The 19,757-nt window shown below is 39.7% G+C and overlaps 1 protein-coding gene across 5 annotated transcripts in view; it reads left to right on the top strand.

The window, feature by feature from the left end:
* The first annotated feature begins 1,933 nt into the window (after positions 1-1,933).
* CLCN3 (chloride voltage-gated channel 3) overlaps positions 1,934-19,757 on the top strand; it is a 165,443-nt gene continuing 147,619 nt past the window's right edge. For 3 of the 5 annotated variants that reach the window (XM_077144578.1, XM_077144577.1, XM_077144573.1), the window contains exon 1: positions 1,934-2,426. The gene's annotated coding sequence lies outside the window, so the exon portion shown is untranslated. The remainder of the gene's footprint in view (positions 2,427-19,757) is intronic. The other 2 variants (XM_077144574.1, XM_077144579.1) reach the window with 2 other exon arrangements.

Genomic DNA, 19,757 nt, shown 5'->3' with positions numbered 1-19,757 from the left:
ACCTCAACTTTCATTTTATATTTTCTGCACTGTTTTAAATAACATAACTCCTATTTAAAAAACAAGAATCTATGGCATTCTACAAGACAACTTGCCTGGTCTCTTCAGAAAGTTAATGTCATAAGAAATTGGGGAACTGTTAAATATTTTAAAAGATTTAGGAAATTTAAAACAAATGTAATGCTCAAACCTTGACTGGATTCTGGTTTGGAAAAAAAAAAAGCTGTAAAAGGCAATTTTTGGAGCAACTGGTGAAATGTATTATTTGACGATATTAAGGAGTTACTGCTAGTTTTTCTAGCTGGGATAATGGACTTGTGTTGGAGAAGGGTGTCATTTTTAGGAGATGCATATTGAAGCATCTAGGAGCAAAGTGTCATGACGCTTTCAAATGCTTCAGGAAAAAAAAAAAGCACTAAATACTGATGGAGCAAACATACGAGAAATGTTGACTCTAGGTGATTTGGATTCTGTTATGCCCACGATTAAAATCCTTCACTGTTATAGGCAGCTGTTTTAAGATTAAGTTGAATTCAGAATTTGAAAAATTAAAATTTTAGTGTTCATCATACACTTTAAAGAAATAAAAATCACATGAGTGTGCATTGTATTATTCTTTCAAGTTTTCTGGATGCTGAAACATTTTCATTGTAAAAAGTTGGGGAAAAACTACAAAGTTTTTCAAAGGCTCCCCATTATTTAGGATATAACATTTTTTTAAAAAAAACTTTTTTTTTGATTGTTGAACATAACATATATGCAAAACAGAAAAAAGCAAGTTTTCAAAGCACCCTTCAACAAGTAGTTACAGGACAGATCCCAGAGTTTGTCATGGGCTACCACACCATCATCTCAGTTTTCCTCCTAGCTGCTCCAGAATATAGTAGGCTAGAAGGAATAAAGATATATATGTTGATCATCACAATAGATTTTTTTTGTGAAAAATAACATACATACAAAAAAGCAATAAATTTCAAAGCACACTGCAATAATCAGTTATAGAAAAGATCTCAGAGATTGGTATGGGTTACAATCCCACAATCTTATAGGAAAAAATACTCTTATATAATCCTCATCTCACTTCATTATCCTCACCTTATAATCTTGCGCATCATGTTCAGATAATGGCAGTAAAACACAATATTCCATCTCTTTCTCTCTTGCCTGGTATTTCAGCCAGGGACTGTGTGCACCCCCCCCCCCCCCCCCCCAATTTCTTCAACCTTTGAAACCAGATCGGATGTCAACTCTTTTTCTCCTACACTATTCTCTCAAAGGAGCGTCTCTGTCTGGACGCATTTGCTACATTCCTGCATCGGATTCAATCTGCATACGCGAGTTTACTGAATTATGTGACCGGCACACGTGAGGAGCTCAGCGTTCGCTAAACTGAAATAAACTCAGCGCAGCTCATGTAGACACCTCAGACTACACGTTTCCCCTAAAATACTTAGTTTCCGATAGTTATTTTTGAGAACGGGCGATGGTTGGTTTGGCTCACGAGTCTTCTTCATCCGCTCCGCCTGCCTGCGACCTGCACACACAGGCGCTTCTCGGCGGGCTGCCATTCCTTCCCGCGCGGCCTGGGGACCAAGGCTCGCGGACGGCTGCTCCCGCCCTCCTCGTCGAGCTCGCCGCGCCGTGAGCGCCGCGCGGGCCTGCGGCCTCGCCCTGCTGCCGGCGCCGGGCGGCCAACTCCTCTCCTTTTCTAAGGTGACTGGCAACCGGAGAGCGCCGCGCGTCAACCGCCCGCCTAGGCGCAGAGTGGGCTTCCCGCCGGCGCGGCACCTCCGCGGGCCCGGTTCAGCTTGGCCGCCGCCCCGCCGCCAGCCGTCCGCCTCATGGGCGCCGACGCGCCAGACCCGCGCCGAGGGAGCAGGTGCTGAGGCGGCCGGACGTCGAACGGCCGTTCACGTCGACGCGCTGACGTCACGCGCCAACGCGAGGGACGCACCTGCCGGGCTCCCGGCCGCCGCGGCTTCTCTTCTGCTTCCGCCGGTCAGGTCCGGTCAGGTCCCGTCAGGCCCGGAGCCCCCAACTCGGCGTGAGTGCCCGCGGCCCGGGCTCCGGCTGTGGAGAGGCAGGAGGGCGCGGAGGCTCGAGAGCCATCCTGCCGCGTTTCCGAGTGGGAGCGTGAATCCAGTGTTATGTTTATAGTAGGAAAGTGCGGTGGGGATTGTTATTTTTAATTTGGGCAGAAGCGGGGGGGCGCTCGGCCCGAAGCCGGCGGACTGAACTCGGGGCCGCTGCGAGCTGACGGGCGGGCGGGAGAGGTCCCGCTGGCCGAGTGGCCGTGACCTGTGGGTGAGGAAGCGCCGGTTCGCCGGAGCCGCGGCCGGGCGCGGGGTGTGAGGGCGGAGCAGATGCCGCAGCCCGGAGCCGCGCGGGACACGGCCGCCGCCCCTGCTATGCCTCAGCGCCGCCAGGTGAGCGCCGGGCCGCGGGTGCCGCGGTCTCGGGGGGCGGGGGAGGCGCCCGAATTCAGCCTTCGGCGTAGATCTGTGTGCGTCTATGTAGAAACATTGTTTTTTCGTATATATGATGTTTGTTATGGTCTTGAATCTGTTGCTCCAGAAATTGCCTCAAACCCACATGCATTTTGTGTACGGTACGCTTTATTTGTGTGGCATTTAAAGACGTGTCACTCGTAGAACGTCATGACATACACATATGCCTATCAGACGATGAGATTTCTCTTGGGGGGAAATACCTTGTTATGGGAAGTGACACCCCCCCTTCTAATGATTCAAAAGTTCGGTTCTGCAGCCGTCACCTGTGTGAGCGTGCAGTGCGGTTATTGCAGCATCATCGTGGCGTGTACCATTGCCGAATCTTTCCAGAAATGCTCTTTCTTGCCTAGAGTTCATGCAGAAGGCTGTTTTCTGGATGAGGTGGGTATGGAAACACCTGCTGGCCGTCTTATAGGGCTGGGCGCTTCACCAGGAAATAGTACCTGTAGTTTAAGAGGACGTGGGGCCGCTGCCGTGCTTACGTGTGTGTTGGCCACTTTGATTTTAAAAGGCGCAGCTGCCGGTTGTTTTCTTGTCCTACGCTGTGGCTTCAAGCCCGTGTGACCTCTAGGTCTCTGCCCAAGTGGCGTGTGTCTCGGTGGCCTCTGCTTAGGGGCCGCAGCCGCCGTTGGCAGAGCCCTTCAGCCCTCCTTCCTCCTCCCACCCCTACACCCACTTTCCTGAGACTTTCTTTGTGTTGGACAGTCCAGATTATTTTCTTTAAGAAATCAGTATGAATGTATATTACCTACATCTTTACTTGGAAATCGTGCGTTATTATATATGCTTTCAATCATGTATAGCTCATCAGGAATGTGAGTAGTAAACCTTGTTTGGGGTATAGAGTTCATAGGAACAGATTTGCTGAGGTTGTGGATTTTTGTTAGTGAAGTGGCTGTTTTCCAGGTCTTGTTGGTGATAGGCTCTCCATTTCCTGTTGGGACGTGTTGGTGGTGCTTCCAAACCACTCAGGAAGTCAAATTTGATCTCTGCGGTGGGTCAGATCAAAGCAGTATCATGTGGGGTTTGGCCACCTTCACTGCTTTGTAGAGCTTATAGTCAATCATGTCAGTAGGCTTCTAAAAAGTGTAATATAATAATTGTTAATATTTGTTAGGTGCATTCCATGCTTCAGACTCTGTCCTAAGTGCTTTTTGTGGTATTTCTCAATCTTCCTATCAATCCCATAAAGTAGATACTTTTACTATTTCCATTTTACAGATGACCAAACTGAGACACAGGGTTTGACTTTTTCAAGGTTCCATAGCAGTATGAGGCAGAGCAGAGACCCAAAGCCAGGGATTGTAATTTCAGATTTTTTTTTTTTTTGTCTTAGAAAGTGAGTAAAGTGAGTTTATTAGGGAAATACAGCAGAATTTCTGGATAGTGTTGAATACCCATTTGAGGCCTGTGTCCATTCATTTCAGGGATAGTCAGCCTGTTTGTGTGAATTTGGCTGCTTGGGTGCAGGCATACGGGTAGGTGGATAGTTGGGTTCTGGATGGGGGATTGCACTGAATCTGTAGAGCAATTTGGGGAGTATTGTCATGTTTAGAGTATTAAGTCTTCTACTTCATGATCACGGAATGTCTTTCCATTTAATTAGATCTAAAATTTCAGTTCAACCATGTTTTGCCGTTTTGTTATACAAGTTTTTCACTTTTGTTAAATTTGTTCTCAGCTATTTTATACTTTTTGATGCTGCTGTAAAATGAAATTGTTTTCTTTCGTTTTCACATTGTTAATTGCTAGTGTATTGAAATAAAATTGATTTTTGTATTTTAATCTTGTATCCTATAGCATTGCAGAACTCATTTATTAGCTCTAATAGTTTTTGGTGGATTCCTTAGACTTTTCTAGAAACAAAATTAGATCATGTGAGAATAGAGATAGCTTCATGTCTTCCTTTCCATTGTAGATGAATTTTTTTTTTCTAGGTCTGGGAATCAAACCTGGATCTCCTGCACGGAAGGTGAGCATTCTACCACTGAGCCACCTGTGCACCCCCAATGTGGATGACTTTTATTTCTTTTTTCTCACCTAATTGTCCCAGCTGAAATCTTCAGAACAAATGTGAAACAGAAGTGATGATAGTAGACATCCTTGTCTTGTTCCTGATATTAGGGGGAAAGAATTCATCCTGCTAGAAGTAGGATGTTAGCTGTGGGTTTTTGTAGAGGCTCTTCATTAAGTTGAGGAAGTTCCTTTCTAGTCCTAGTTTGTTGAGTGTTTTTATTGTGAATGGGTGTTGCATTTGTCAAATGCTTTTTTTCCCCTTCGCATCTACTGAGAGAATCATGTAGTATTTGTCCTTAATTCTATTAGTATACTGTATTACATTGATTGACTTTCATATGTCTAACCAACTTTGCATTCCAGGGTAAATCCCATTTGGTAATGGGGTTTAGTATACTTCTGGATTTGATTTGCTAGTATTTTTTATTTTTTAAATAAATATGACAAGAAAGAAATACAAACATTCTTAACATATGATCATTCCGTTCTACATATATAATCAGTAATTCACAACATCATCACATAGTTGCATATTCATCATCATGATCATTTCTTAGAACATTTGCATCAATTCAGAAAAAAATAAAAAGACAGCAGAAAAAAATTAATGCATATCATACCCCTTACCCCTCCTTTTCGTTGATCACTAGCATTTCACTAGTTTAAAGTTTATTTTAACATTTGTTCCCCCTATTATTTAGTTTTATTTTTATTCCATGTTTTACTCGTCTGTTTATAAGGTAGATAAAAGGAGCGTCAGAAACAAGGTTTTCACAATCACACAGTCACATTGTGAAAGCTATATCATTATACAGTGAAAAATTATACAATGATAAAATGAAGATTCATCTTCAATAAACATGGCTACTGCAACACAGCTCTGCATTTTCAGGCAGTTCCCTCCAGCCTCTCCATTACTATCTTGACTAACAAGGTGATATCTATTTAATGCATAAGAATAACCTCGAGGATAACCTCTTAACTCTGTTTGGAATCTCTCAGCCATTGACACTTTATTTTGTCTCATTTCGCTCTTTCCCCTTTTGGTCGAGAAGGTTTTCTCAATTCCTTGATGCTGAGTCTCAGCTCATTCTAGGAATTCTGTCCCATGTTGCCAGGAAGGTCCACAACCCTGGGAGTCATGTCTCACGTAGACAGAGGGAGGGCAGTGAGTTTGTTTGTTGTGTTGGCTAGAACTGTTGTGTTGTGTTGTTGTGTTGTGGAGAGAGGCCACATCTGAGCAACAAAAGAGGTTCTCTTGGGGGTGACTCTTTGGAGAGGACTTGTTTTTAATGGCTGTATTATACTGCAGGTTATACTAGTCAGAATGTCAGAGAAACAGAGCACGAGACATGGCACCACCAGTTTATTGCGTTTTACTTTAAAAGTAGTATATGACAGAGATTCTACATTATAGTGGTTTTTAAAAAGTGCTCATAATCCTACTACTCTAATCAACTCTTTTCTTTATAAGTTTTTTCATATGTGCATTTGCATATGTACATAAATACTGCAACTATGAATAATTTTGATTCTTAAAGGTAAATATTGTTCAGTTAAATATAAAATGGAGTGTGAACACATGGGAAAATGTCCATTTTCATTACTGAATTATAGAGAAATTTGATCTAGAACTTTGGAACCAAATTAAGTAAATATATTCCCTGAATTTATGGGAGTATTGAACGTGTTTTCTGTCTTAAAATAATGAAAATCAAGTTTCCAAAAGTTTCAGTCTACCACTGCGTCTTTTAATTAGATTATTGTTTTACCTTTCTTCCTTATTGTAGTTTAAGCCTTACGCTTGTATACATATAATTTTGCACTTTAAGAATCATCTAGCACTATGCTTTGAAGGGATCTAAAATATTTTGTAAGTCTAGAAAATTTTCTTCAGAGTACAGAACTTACAGAACTTTTTCCTTTAGCTAGTTATTCATTTATTACTTTTATGAAGAAAAGTGCACAGTATAATTCACAGCAATTTGGACGTGCAGCTAGTTGAACGAACATTAAAGGTAAAGTAATGAATAGGGTTACTTTCTGGAGAAATTGGTTTCATTGTTTTGTTGTCATTTCTCCTGTTAACAGTTTATATTAGAATAAATCCTTTCCTAATGCCTTAATGCTCTAATGTAAATTACATACTGTATCAATACCCTATGGGTCCTATTAACAAACATTCCCATTCCCTTGTTTGATCTTGAGCTTGATCTTTTGCCTTTATTATTTTTTAAACAATTATTTAATATGAACCTTTTATTGTGACAGTTCACATGGTTCATGGAAGTAGGTTTGTAAGTTAAAACTTTATCTAAAATATCTCTCTGTAGAATGTAGTTTTTGAGTTTTCATGCTATGCCACCAAAATGAGAAAATACTCATTTTGCCTATTTTTTTCAGATAGAAATCAATACACCCTAATGTATAGTAGATTCTTCGAGATTTCGAATTCTATCTTTAATGTCTACCATAAATGTAGTAGAAGATGAGTCATGGTATTGAAGGAAGAATATTCCTATCATTAAAATCAGGTCATTGTAGTATGGATTGTAGTAATTGCACTTAATTTCACTGTGTGTACTTTAAGGAGCTGTTTGAAATTGAACCCTGCCCACATGCTGATATAATCAGTAGACCACATTTAATTCTTGTGGTATAGCAGTGACTTTTATAATCTATCTTTTCTCATGTTTTTAGATCTTTTTTCCTTAAATGACTCTGTTAGATTGTCTTTGATTAGTTGAACTATTTAATTTTCTTCAAATCTAAATAGGTACCTTTTTTTTGTTTACTATGAATGCTTTACTATATAAATATTGTCCTTAATGTTCTCATTAGTTTGCTGTATTTAAAATTAATTAAAATATTTAGGATATACAAAAGGTGCACATTTTATACCTCATTTCCTTTGTCCACTAACTTTGAAATAATAGTGTGGTTATTATATATAATTAATTAGTATTAATGAATAAATAGCTTTGCCTTTTTTTTTTATTAGAGCAGTTGTAGGTTTATAGAAAAATCATGCATAAAATGCAGAATCCCTATATACCACCTTATTATTAATACCCTGCATTAGTGTGGTACGTTTGTTACAATTCATGAAAGAACATTTAAATTGTCCATTGCTTACAATAAGGTTTTCTTTGTGCTATACAGTACTGTGTTGGTTTTTAAATTTAATTTTTATTCTAGCATCATATATAAAACTCAAATTTTCCTCTTTTGACTACATTCAAAAACATAATTCAGAGCTGTTAGCTATGTTTGCAGTGCTGCCATCACCACCATCCATTGCCAAAACTTTTCCATCACCCCAAATAGAAACCGTACAATTAAAGCATTACTTCCCCATTCCCTACCCCCAATCCATTCCCTGGTAACCTATATTCTACTTTCTGATACTATGAGTTTGCTTATTGTAATTATTTCCTGTCAGTGAGATCATACAATATTTGTCCTTTTGTTTCTGGCTTGTTTTATTCAGCCTGATGTCTTCAAGGTTCATCCACGTTGTCACATGTATTAGAACTTCATTCCTTTTTTGTGGTTGAACACTGTTCCGTTGTATGTATATACTATACTCTTTATCCATTCCTCGGTTGATGGACACTTGGCTTGATTCCATCTTTTAGCAATTGTGAATAATACCACTATGAACATTTGTGTGCAAGTATCTGTTTGAGTCGTTGCTTTCAGTTCTTTTGGGTGTATAGCAAGGAGTAGGCTTGCAGGATCATATGGTAATTGTATACCTCACTTTCTAAGAACTGCCAAATAACTTAAATTAAAATGGGTAAGCTGCATTCCACCAGCAATAAATGATTTCTCCACATCCTTGCCAACATTTGTAATTCCAGCATTTGTAATTTTCTGCTTTTTTTATTTTAATAGTAGCCATTCTAGTGGGTGTGAAATGATATCATTGTGGTTTCAATGTGCATTTTTTTAATGGCTAATAATGATGAGCATCCTTTCATGTGCTTTTTGGCCATTTATTCTTTGGATAAGTATCTATTCAAGTTTTGCCTATTTTTAATTGGGTTGTTTGTCTTTTTGTTGTTGAAGGATTTCCTTATATATTCTGGATGTTAAATGCTAATCAGATTTGTGTTTCTAAATACTTTCTCCCATTGAGTAGACTGTCTTTTTACTTTCATGATTAAGTTCTTTGATGCGCAAAAGTTTTAAATTTTGAGGTCCCATTTATCTGTTTTTTCTTTTGTTATTCTTACTTTGGGTATAAAATCTAAGGAACCATTGCCTAACACAAGGTCCTGAAGATACTTCCCTCTGTTTTCTTCTAGAAATTTTGTAGTTCTGGTTCTTATATTTAGATATTTGATCCATTTTTGGTTGATTTTTATAAGTGGTGTGAGGCAAGAATTCGTCTTCATTCTTTGGTTTAGGAACAGTTCAGCAATCCCAGAAAGATTTTTTAAAGACGTTCTTGCTCAAAGAAGTGATATTTGCCCCAGTGTCAAAAATCAGTTGGCAATAAATGTGAGGGTTGATTTCTGAACTCTCAGTATAATTCCATTGGTCTATAGATATATCCTTGTGCTAGTACCATGATATTTTGATTACTGTAGCTTTGTAATTATGTTTTTTAAGATTGAGAAGTGTGAGTCATCCAACTTCTTTCTTCTTTTTCAAGATAGCGCTGGCTATTTGAGGCCCCTTGCCATTCCATATAAATTTGATGATTGGCTTTTTCATTTCTGGAAAGAAGACTGTTGGAATTTTTATTGGAATTCCATTAAATCTGTACATAACTTTGGGTTGGATTGACATCTTAACAGTTAGCTTTCTAATCCATGAACACAGAACATTGTTCCATTTATTTAGGTCTTTGATTTCTTTTAGTAATGTTTTATAGTTTTCTGTGTATAAGTTCTCCACAACCATGTTTTATAGTTTTTTGTGTATAAGTCCTCCACAACCATGGTTAGATTTATTTCTAGATATTTTATTCTTTTACTGACTATTATAATGCAATTTATGTCTTGATTTCTTCTTAAATCATTCATTACTAGTATATAGAAACGCTGCTCATTTTTTTTAACTTTTTTATTAATTAAAAAAAATTAACAAACAACATTAAGATATCATTCCATTCTACATATACAATCAGTAATTCTTAATATCACATAGTTGCATATTCGTCATTTCTTAGAACATTTGCATCGATTTAGAAAAAGAAGTAAAAAGACAACAGAAAAAGAAATAAAACGATAACAGAGAAAAAAAAGATTATACATACCATACCCCTTACCCCTCGCTTTCATTTACCACTAGCATTTCAAACTAAATTTATTTTAACATTTGTTCCCCTTATTATTTATTTTTATTCCATATGTTCTACTCTTCTGTTGATATAGTAGCTAAAAGGAGCATCAGACACAAGGTTTTTACATTCACAGAGTCTCATTGTGAAAGCTCTATCATTGTTCAATCATCATCAAGAAACATGGCTACTGGAACACAGCTCTACATTTTCAGGCAGTTCCCTCCAGCCTGTCTGCTACATCTTGAACAACAAGGTGATATCTACTTAATGCATAAGAATAACCTCCAGGATAACCTCTCAACTCTGTTTGGAATCTCTTAGCCACTGACCCTTTGTCTCATTTCACTCTTTCCCCTTTGGTCGAGAAGGTCCTCTCAATCCCTTGCTGCTAATTCTCAGCTAGGGTTTTTCTCAGTCCCTTGATGCTGGGTCTCAGCTCATTCCAGGATCTCTGTCCCACATTGCCAGGAAGGTCCACACTCCTGGGAGTCATGTCCCAGGCAGAGAGGGGGAGGGTGGTGAGACTGCTCGTCATGTTGGCTGGAGAGAGGGGCCACATCTGAGCAACAAAAGAGGCTCTCTTGGGGGTGACTCTTAGGCCTAAATTTTGAGTAGACTTGACCTATCCTTTGTGGGGTTAAGTTTCATATGAACATACCCCAAGCCTGGGGGCTCAGCCTATAGCTTTGGTTGTCCACGCTGCTTGTGAGAATATCAAGAATTAAACTTGGGAAAGTTGAATTTCTCCCTACTCTCACCATTCCCCGAAGGGGGCTTGCAAATACTTTTCCAGTCACTGATCAAATCACTCTGAGATTCATCAGGGCATCACTCGGGACAAACCAATAAAATCTCATGTCCTACCTGAGATTCCAAGTACTTATGACATTCACTCAAACTATCTACATGAGTTATATTAGGAAATGCTATAGTCAAAATCTAAATTTTGTAACAAACATTTTTTGTTTTAGTCTCACACATAAGGTGACATTTTAAAGTATTAATTATCATCTATTTTCAGCACCCTGCAAAAATGACATTCCTTTGTTCTTCCTCATGCAAAAACATTTTTTAAATTTATACATTGTACATTTCACTATTATTGTACACTCTAGGCATTCCTAGATTATACCATCTCGATCTTTACCATCTGTCTTTCTTTCTGATTTCATTTATGTCCCCAGCCCTCCTCCCTCTATCATTCTCACATGCAGCTAGCTTCATTCAGTGTTTTAACATAATTACATTACAGTTAGGTAGTATTGTGCTCTCCGTTTCTGAGTTTTTATATTCAGTCCTGTTGCACAATCTGTATCCCTTCAACTCCAATTACCCAATATCTCACCCTATTTCTCTCTCCTGATGGTCTCTGTTACCAAGGAAATATTCCAAGTTTATTCACTTATGTCAGTTCATATCAGTGAGACCATACAGTATTTGTCCTTTTGTTTCTGGCTAATCACACTCAGCATAATGTCCTTAAGGTCCATTCATGTTGTTACATATTTCTTAACTTTATTCTGTCTTACAGCTGCAAAATATTCCATCTTATGTAAATGTCACAGTTTGTTTAGTCAGCTTTCTGTTGATGGACATTTTGGCTATTTCCATCTCTTGGTAATTGTTAATAATGCTGCTATAAACATTGGTGTGTACATGTCCATTTGTGTCCTTGGCCTCGTGTCCTTTGAGCAGAGACAGCATATAGATGGGTCCTGTTTTTTAATCCATTCTGCCAGACTATGTCTTTTGATTGGAGAGTTTAATCCATTAACATTCAGTGTTATTACTGCATGGGTAGTACTTTCTTCTTCTATTTTGCCTTCTGGATTTTATATCTCACATCTAATTTTCCTTCTTTTTACCTTTACTCATAGTCTTCCTTTCTACACTCTTCTTCACACCTCTCTCTTCTGCCTTCGTATCTGTCTCTAGTGTTCCCTTGAGTATTTCTTGCAGAGCCGGACTCTTGGTCACAAATTCTCTCAGTGATTTTCTGTCTGAAAATGTTCCAATTTCTCCCTCATTTTTGAAGGACAGTTTTGCTGGACTCAGAATTCCTGGCTGGCAGTTTTTCTCCTTTAATAATTTAAATATATTATCCCACTGTCTTCTCGCCTCCATGGTCTCCACTGAGAGATCTGTGCATAGTCCTACTGGCCTTCCCCTGCATGCGATGGACTGCCCCTCTTCCGCTGCCCTCATGATCCTCTCTTTTTCTTTGACCTCTGACATTCTGATTATTAAGTGTCTTGGAGTATGTCTATTTGGATCCATTCTCCTTGGGGTACGCTGCACTTCTTGGATCTGTAACTTTAAGTCTTTCACAAGAGTTGGGAAATTCTCAGTGACAATTTCCTCCATTAGTCTCTCTCCTCCTCCTCCCCTCTCCTTTCCTTCTGGGACACCCACAACAAGTATATTCGTGCGCTTCATATTGTCTTTCAATTCCCTTAGTCCCCGCTCATACTTTTCCATTTTTTTTCCTATAGTTTCTGTTTCTTGTCAGATTTCAGATGTTCCATCCTCCAGTTTTGAAATCCTATGTTCTGTCTCTCGAAATCTACCATTGTAGGTTTGCATTGCCTTCTTCATCTCTTCTACTGTGTCCTTCATTCCCATAAGTTCTGTGATTTTTTTCAGACCCTCAGTTTCTTCTTTTTGTTCTTTCCTTGCCTTCTTTATATTCTCCTTCAATTCATTGATTTGGTTTTTGATGAGGGTTTCCATATCTGTTCGTACCTTCTGAATTAATTGTTTCAGCTCCTGTATGTCACTTGAATTGTTGGTTTGTTCCTTTGACTGGGCCATATCTTCAGTTTTCCTAGTGTGATTTGTTATTTTTTGCTGGTGTCTAGGCATTTAATTACCTTAATTAGTTTATTCTGAAGATTGCTTTCACTTCTTTTAACTAGGGTTTTCTTGCTGGATGAATTTGTTGTCTGTTTTTTGAAATTCCGTTCAGCTTTATCTGGACCTTTATCTTAAGTTTTGTTTAACAGAGGAGAATTTTTCAGTTTTTGTTTTCTTGTTTCTTGCCCTGCTTGTGTAGTACCTTTCCCCCACACACATTTAGGAGGGTCTACTTAGATATTATAGACCCCAGCCAGATTTTCCCAGACCAAACTGGCCTCCTCTCAGGAGGAAAGGGTCACCTGTGTCGGTTTTCCCTGAGGGTGAGACCCAGCAGGTTGAAAGACTTTCCTGTGAAGTCTCTGGACATTGTTTTTCTTATCCTGCCCTGTGTGTGGCGCTTGTCTGACTGCAGATCCCACCAGCATAAGATGATGCGGTACCTTTAACTTTGGCAGACTCTCTCTCCTGGGGGCGTGCTGAAGACAGAGGAGAGCTTGTAGACTGGTTTTTTTTTTTTTTTTTTTTTTATTAATAAACGGAAAAAAACAAATTAACCCAACATTTAGAAATCATACCATTCTACATATGCAATCAGTAATTCTTAACATCGTCACATAGATGCATGATCATCATTTCTTAGTACATTTGCATTGGTTTAGAAGAACTAGCAACACAACAGAAAAAGATATAGAATGTTAATATAGAGAAAAGAAATAAAAGTAATAATAATAGTAAAAAAAAAACAAAAAAACCTATAGCTCAGATGCAGCTTCATTCAGTGTTTTAACATGATTACTTTACAATTAGGTATTATTGTGCTGTCCATTTTTGAGTTTTTGTATCTAGTCCTGTTGCACAGTCTGTATCCCTTCAGCTCCAATTACCCATTATCTTGCCCTGTTTCTAACTCCTCCTGGACTCTGTTACCAATGACATATTTCAAGTTTATTCTCAAATGTCCGTTCACATCAGTGGGACCATACAGTATTTGTCCTTTAGCTTTTGGCTGGACTCACTCAGCATAATATTCTCTAGGTCCATCCATGTTATTACATGCTTCATAAGTTTATCTTGTCTTAAAGCTGCATAATATTCCATTGTATATATATACCACAGTTTGTTTAGCCATTCTTCTGTTGATGGACATTTTGGCTGTTTCCATCTCTTTGCAATTGTAAATAACGCTGCTATAAACATTGGTGTGCAAATGTCCGTTTGTGTCTTTGACCTTAAGTCCTTTGAGTAGATACCTAGCAATGGTATTGCTGGGTCGTATGGCAATTCTATATTCAGCTTTTTGAGGAACCGCCAAACTGCCTTCCACAGTGGTTGCACCATTTGACATTCCCACCAACAGTGGATAAGTGTGCCTCTTTCTCCGCATCCTCTCCAGCACTTGTCATTTTCTGTTTTGTTGATAATGGCCATTCTGGTGGGTGTGAGATGATATCTAATTGTGGTTTTGATTTGCATTTCTCTAATGGCCAGGGACATTGAGCATCTCTTCATGTGCCTCTTGGCCATCCGTATTTCCTCTTCTGGTAGGTGTCTGTTCAAGTCTTTTTCCCATTTTGTAATTGGATTGGCTGTCTTTTTGTTGTTGAGTTGAACAATCTCTTTATAAATTCTGGATACTAGACCTTTATCTGATATGTCATTTCCAAATATTATCTCCCATTGTGTAGGCTGTCTTTCTACTTTCTTGATGAAGTTCTTTGATGCACAAAAGTGTTTAATTTTGAGGAGCTCCCATTTATTTATTTCTTTCTTCAGTGCTCTTGCTTTAGGTTTAAGGTCCATAAAACCGCCTCCAGTTGTAAGATTCATAAGATATCTCCCTACATTTTCCTCTAACTGTTTTATGGTCTTAGACCTAATGTTTAGATCTTTGATCCATTTTCAGTTAACTTTTGTATAAGGTGTGAGATACGGGTCTTCTTTCATTCTTTTACATATGGATATCCAGTTCTCTAGGCACCATTTATTGAAGAGACTGTTCTGTCCCAGGTGAGTTGGCTTGACTGCCTTATCAAAGATCAAATGTCCATAGATGAGAGGGTCTATATCTGAGCACTCTATTTGATTCCATTGGTCGATATATCTATCTTTATGCCAATACCATGCTGTTTTGACCACTGTGGCTTCATAATATGCCTTAAAGTCAGGCAGCGCGAGACCTCCAGCTTTGTTTTTTTTCCTCAAGATGTTTTTAGCAATTCGGGGCACCCTGCCCTTCCAGATAAATTTGCTTATTGGTTTTTCTATTTCTGAAAAATAAGTTGTTGGGATTTTGATTGGTATTGCGTTGAATCTGTAAATCAATTTAGGTAGGATTGACATCTTAACTATATTTAGTCTTCCAATCCATGAACACGGTATGCCCTTCCATGTATTGAGGTATTCTGTGATGTTTTTTAACTGTTTTTTGTAGTTTATATAGGTTTTTTGTCTCTTTAGTTAAATTTATTCCTAGTTATTTTATTCTTTTAGTTGCAGTTGTAAATGGGATTCGTTTCTTGATTTCCGCCTCAGCTTGTTCATTGCTCATGTATAGAAATGCTACAGATTTTTGAATGTTGATCTTGTAACCTGCTACTTTGCTGTACTCATTTATTAGCTCTAATAGTTTTGTTGTGGATTTTTCCGGGTTTTCGACGTATAGTATCATATCGTCTGCAAACAGTAATAGTTTTACTTCTTCCTTTCCAATTTTGATGCCTTGTATTTCTTTTTCTTGTCTAATTGCTCTGGCTAGAACCTCCAACACAGTGTTGAATAATAGTGGTGATAGTGGACATCCTTGTTTTGTTCCTGATCTTAGGAGGAAAGTTTTCAATTTTTCCCCATTGAGGATGATATTAGCTGTGGGTTTTTCATATATTCCCTCTATCATTTTAAGGAAGTTCCCTTGTATTCGTATCTTTTGAAGTGTTTTCAACAGGAAAGGATGTTGGATCTTGTCAAATGCCTTCTCTGCATCAATTGAGATGATCATGTGATTTTTCTGCTTTGATTTGTTGATATGGTGTATTACATTAATTGATTTTCTTATGTTGAACCATCCTTGCATACCTGGGATGAATCCTACTTGGTCATGATGTATAATTCTTTTAATGTGTTGTTGGATACGATTTGATAGAATTTTATTGAGGATTTTGCATCTATATTCATTAGAGAGATTGGTCTGTAGTTTTCTTTTTTTGTAATATCTTTACCTGGTTTTGGTATGAGGGTGATGTTGGCTTCATAGAATGAATTAGTTAGTTTCCCTCCACTTCGATTTTTTTGAAGAGTTTGAGGAGAGCTGGTACTAATTCTTTCTGGAATGTTTGATAGAATTCACATGTGAAGCCGTCTGGTCCTGGACTTTTCTTTTTAGGAAGCTTTTGAATGACTAATTCAATTTCTTTACTTGTGATTGGTTTGTTGAGGTCTTGTATTTCTTCTTGAGTCAAAGTTGGTTGTTTATGTCTTTCCAGGAACCCATCCATTTCATCTAAATTGTTGTATTTATTAACGTAAAGTTGTTCATAGTATCCTGTTATTACCTCCTTTATTGTGAGGTCAGTAGTTATGTCTCCTCTTCCATTTCTGATCTTATTTATTTGCATCCTCTCTCTTCTTCTTTTTGTCAGTCTTGCTAAGGGCCCATCAATCTTATTGATTTTCTCATAGAACCAACTTCTGGTCTTATTGATTTTCTCTATTGTTTTCATGTTTTCAATTTCATTTATTTCTGCTCTGATCTTTGTTATTTCTTTGCTTTTGCTTGCTTTGGGATTAGTTTGCTGTTCTTTCTCCAGTTCTTCCAAGTGGACAGTTAATTCCTGCATTTTTGCCTTTTCTTCTTTTCCGATATAGGCATTTAGGGCAATAAATTTCCCTCTTAGCACTGCCTTTGCTGCGTCCCATAAGTTTTGATATGTTGTGTTTTCATTTTCATTCGCCTCTAGGTATTTACTAAATTCTCTTGCAATTTCTTCTTTGACCCACTTGTTGTTTAAGAGTGTGTTGTTGAGCCTCCATGTATTTGTGAATTTTCTGGCACTCCGCCTATTATTGATTTCCAACTTCATTCCTTTATGATCCGAGAAAGTGTTGTGTATGATTTCAATCTTTTTAAATTTGTTAAGACTTGCTTTGTGACCCAGCATGTGGTCTATCTTTGAGAATGATCCATGAGCACTTGAGAAAAAGGTGTATCCTGCTGTTGTGGGATGTAATGTCCTGTAAATGTCTGTTAAGTCTAGCTCATTTATAGTAATATTCAGATTCTCTATTTCTTTATTGATCCTCTGTCTAGATGTTCTGTCCATTGATGAGAGTGGGGAATTGAAGTCTCCAACTATTATGGTATATGTGTCTATTTCCCTTTTCAGTGTGTGCAGTGTATTCCTCACGTATTTTGAGGCATTCTGGTTCGGTGCGTAAATATTTATGATTGTTATGTCTTCTTGTTTAATTGTTCCTTTTATTAGTGTAACTATACACTAATAAATGTCTTTCTTTGTCTCTTTTAACTGTTTTACATTTGAAGTCTAATTTGCTGGATATTAGTATAGCCACTCCTGCTCTTTTCTGGTTGTTATTTGCATGAAATATCTTCCCAACCTTTCACTTTCAACCTATGTTTATCTTTGGGTCTAAGATGTGTTTCCTGTAGACAGCATATAGAAGGATCCTGTTTTTTAATCCATTCCGCCAGTCTATGTCTTTTGATTGGGGGACTCAGTCCATTAACATTTAGTGTTATTACTGTTTGGATAATATTTTCCTCTACCATTTTGCCTTTTGTATTATATATATCATATCTGACTTTCCTTTTTTCTGCACTCTTCTCCATACCTCTCTCTTCTGTCTTTTTGTATCTGACTCTAGTGCTCCCTTTAGTATTTCTTGCAGAGCTGGTCTCTTGGTCACAAATTCTCTCAGTGACTTTTTGTCTGAGAATGTTTTAATTTCTCCCTCATTTTTGAAGGACAATTTTGCTGGATATAGGAGTCTTGGTTGGCAGTTTCTCTCTTTTAGTAGTTTAAAAATATCATCCCACTGTATTCTAGCTTCCATGGTTTCTGCTGAGAAATCTACACATAGTCTTATTGTGTTTCCCTTGTATGTGATGGATTGTTTTTCTCGTGCTGCTTTCAAGATCCTCTCTTTCTCTCACCTCTGACATTGTAACTAGTAAGTGTCTTGGAGAACGCCTATTTGGGTCTAATCTCTTTGGAACGCGCTGCACTTCTTGGGTCTGTAATTTTAGGTCTTTCATAAGAGTTGGGAAATTTTCAGTGATAATTTCTTCCATTAATTTTTCTCCTACTTTTCCCTTCTCTTCTCCTTCTGGGACACCCACAACACGTATATTTGTACGCTTCTGATTGTCCTTGAGTTTCCTTGTTCCCTGTTCAAATTTTTCCATTCTTTTCCCGATAGTTTCTCTTTCTTTTTGGAATTCAGATGTTCCATCCTCCAAATCACTAATTCTATCTCCTGTCTCTTTAAATCTATCATTGTAGGTATCCATTGTTTTTTCCATCTTTTCTACTTTATCCTTCACTTCCATAAGTTCTGTGATTTGTTTTTTCAGTTTTTCTATTTCTTCTTTTTGTTCAACCCATGTCTTCTTCATGTCCTCCCTCAATTTATCGATTTCGTTTTTGAAGAGGTTTTCCATTTCTGTTCGTATATTCAGCATTAGTTGTTTCAGCTCCAGTATCTCATTTGAACTATTGGTTTGTTCCTTTGACTGGGCCATATTTTCAATTTTCTGAGCGTGATGCGTTAACTTCTGCTGGAGTCTGGGCATTTAGTCAGATTTCCCTGGGTGTTGGACCCGACAGGTTGAAAGATTTTTCTGTGAAATCTCTGGGTTTTGTTTTTCTTATCCTGCCCAGTAGGTGGTGCTCGTGGCACACGTTTGTCTGCGGGTCCCACCAGTAAAAGGTGCTGTGGGTCCTTTAACTTTGGAAAACTGTCGCCGTGGGAGAGGTTCCCCAGCTGAAGTGGCTTGAAAGAGTGCCAGCCGACCCGGGGGTCCGATCGCGGGGAGGGTCCCCTTCCACCGCAGCCCGGGAGAGCGCCCATCCGAATTTCCTAGTCAGCCCTGGGCGCCAAGTGTGGCGGGCGGGCGCCAGCCACCGCAGCCCGGGAGAGTGCACCGTTCCCAGCCGGACCAGGAAGTCACGTGTTTGGAAGGGACCCCCCCCGGTCACCGTTCTCTGCGGTCTCGGGATTTCCGATCCAATTCTCTCTGTTGGTCCGGGGGGCCTCACGTGGTGGGGGCGCCAGCCGCCATGGCTTGAAGGGACCGCCTACCCAATTCTGCCAGCTGGCCCGGGAAGGAGGAAGGGAGAGACGCCGGCCGCTTGCCGCCCTGCCCGGGAAAGCCCGCGCCCCTCGGCGATCTCACCGGAGTTGGTTCTCCCGGACAGTCAGCCGTTCCAGGATGGGGTACGCTGTCTTTTTGATCTCTGTCGTGGCTCTGGGAGCTGTTTTGTATCGTTTCTATTCCCCTAGTAGCTATTCTGGAGAAGGAAAGGTGAGGGTGGCAAGGCTGTCGAGGACGGTGGTGGAGGAGCCGGTGAAGGCGGAAGAGGGCATGTTGGTGGTTGGAGAGCCGCTGGAGTAGGAGGAGAAAGGGAAGGATAAATGGCGAATGGAGCGCCGCCGGAGCAGAAGGGGAAAGGGAAGGATAAGATGGTGGATGGAGCGCTGCCGGCGGAGAAAGAGGAAGAGGAGGGCTGAATGGCGGCGGGAGTGCCGCCGGCGGAGAAAAAGGAAGAGGAGGGCTAGATGGCAGCAGGAGTGCCGGTGGAGAAAGAGGAAGAGGAGGACTCAATGGCGGCGGGAGCACCGCCGGCGGAGAAAGAGGAAGAGGAAGGCCAGATGGCAGCGGCAGTGCCGGCGGAGAAGGGGGAAGAGGAGGGCTGGATGGCGCCCGGAGCGCCGCCAGCGTCGAAAGGGGAAGAGGAGGGCTAGATGGCGGCGGGAGCGCCGCCGGCGTCGAAAGGGGAAGAGGAGGTCTAGATGGCGGTGGGAGCTCCAGCAGAGAAGGGGGAAGAGGAGGGCTAGATGGTGGCAGG

Source organism: Tamandua tetradactyla, chromosome 26, assembly GCF_023851605.1.
Source record: "Tamandua tetradactyla isolate mTamTet1 chromosome 26, mTamTet1.pri, whole genome shotgun sequence".
In the NCBI taxonomy this organism is placed as follows: Eukaryota; Metazoa; Chordata; class Mammalia; order Pilosa; family Myrmecophagidae; genus Tamandua; species Tamandua tetradactyla.
The sequence above is the reverse complement of the archived record's forward strand: the minus strand, read 5'-3'. Positions and strand labels throughout refer to the sequence as shown.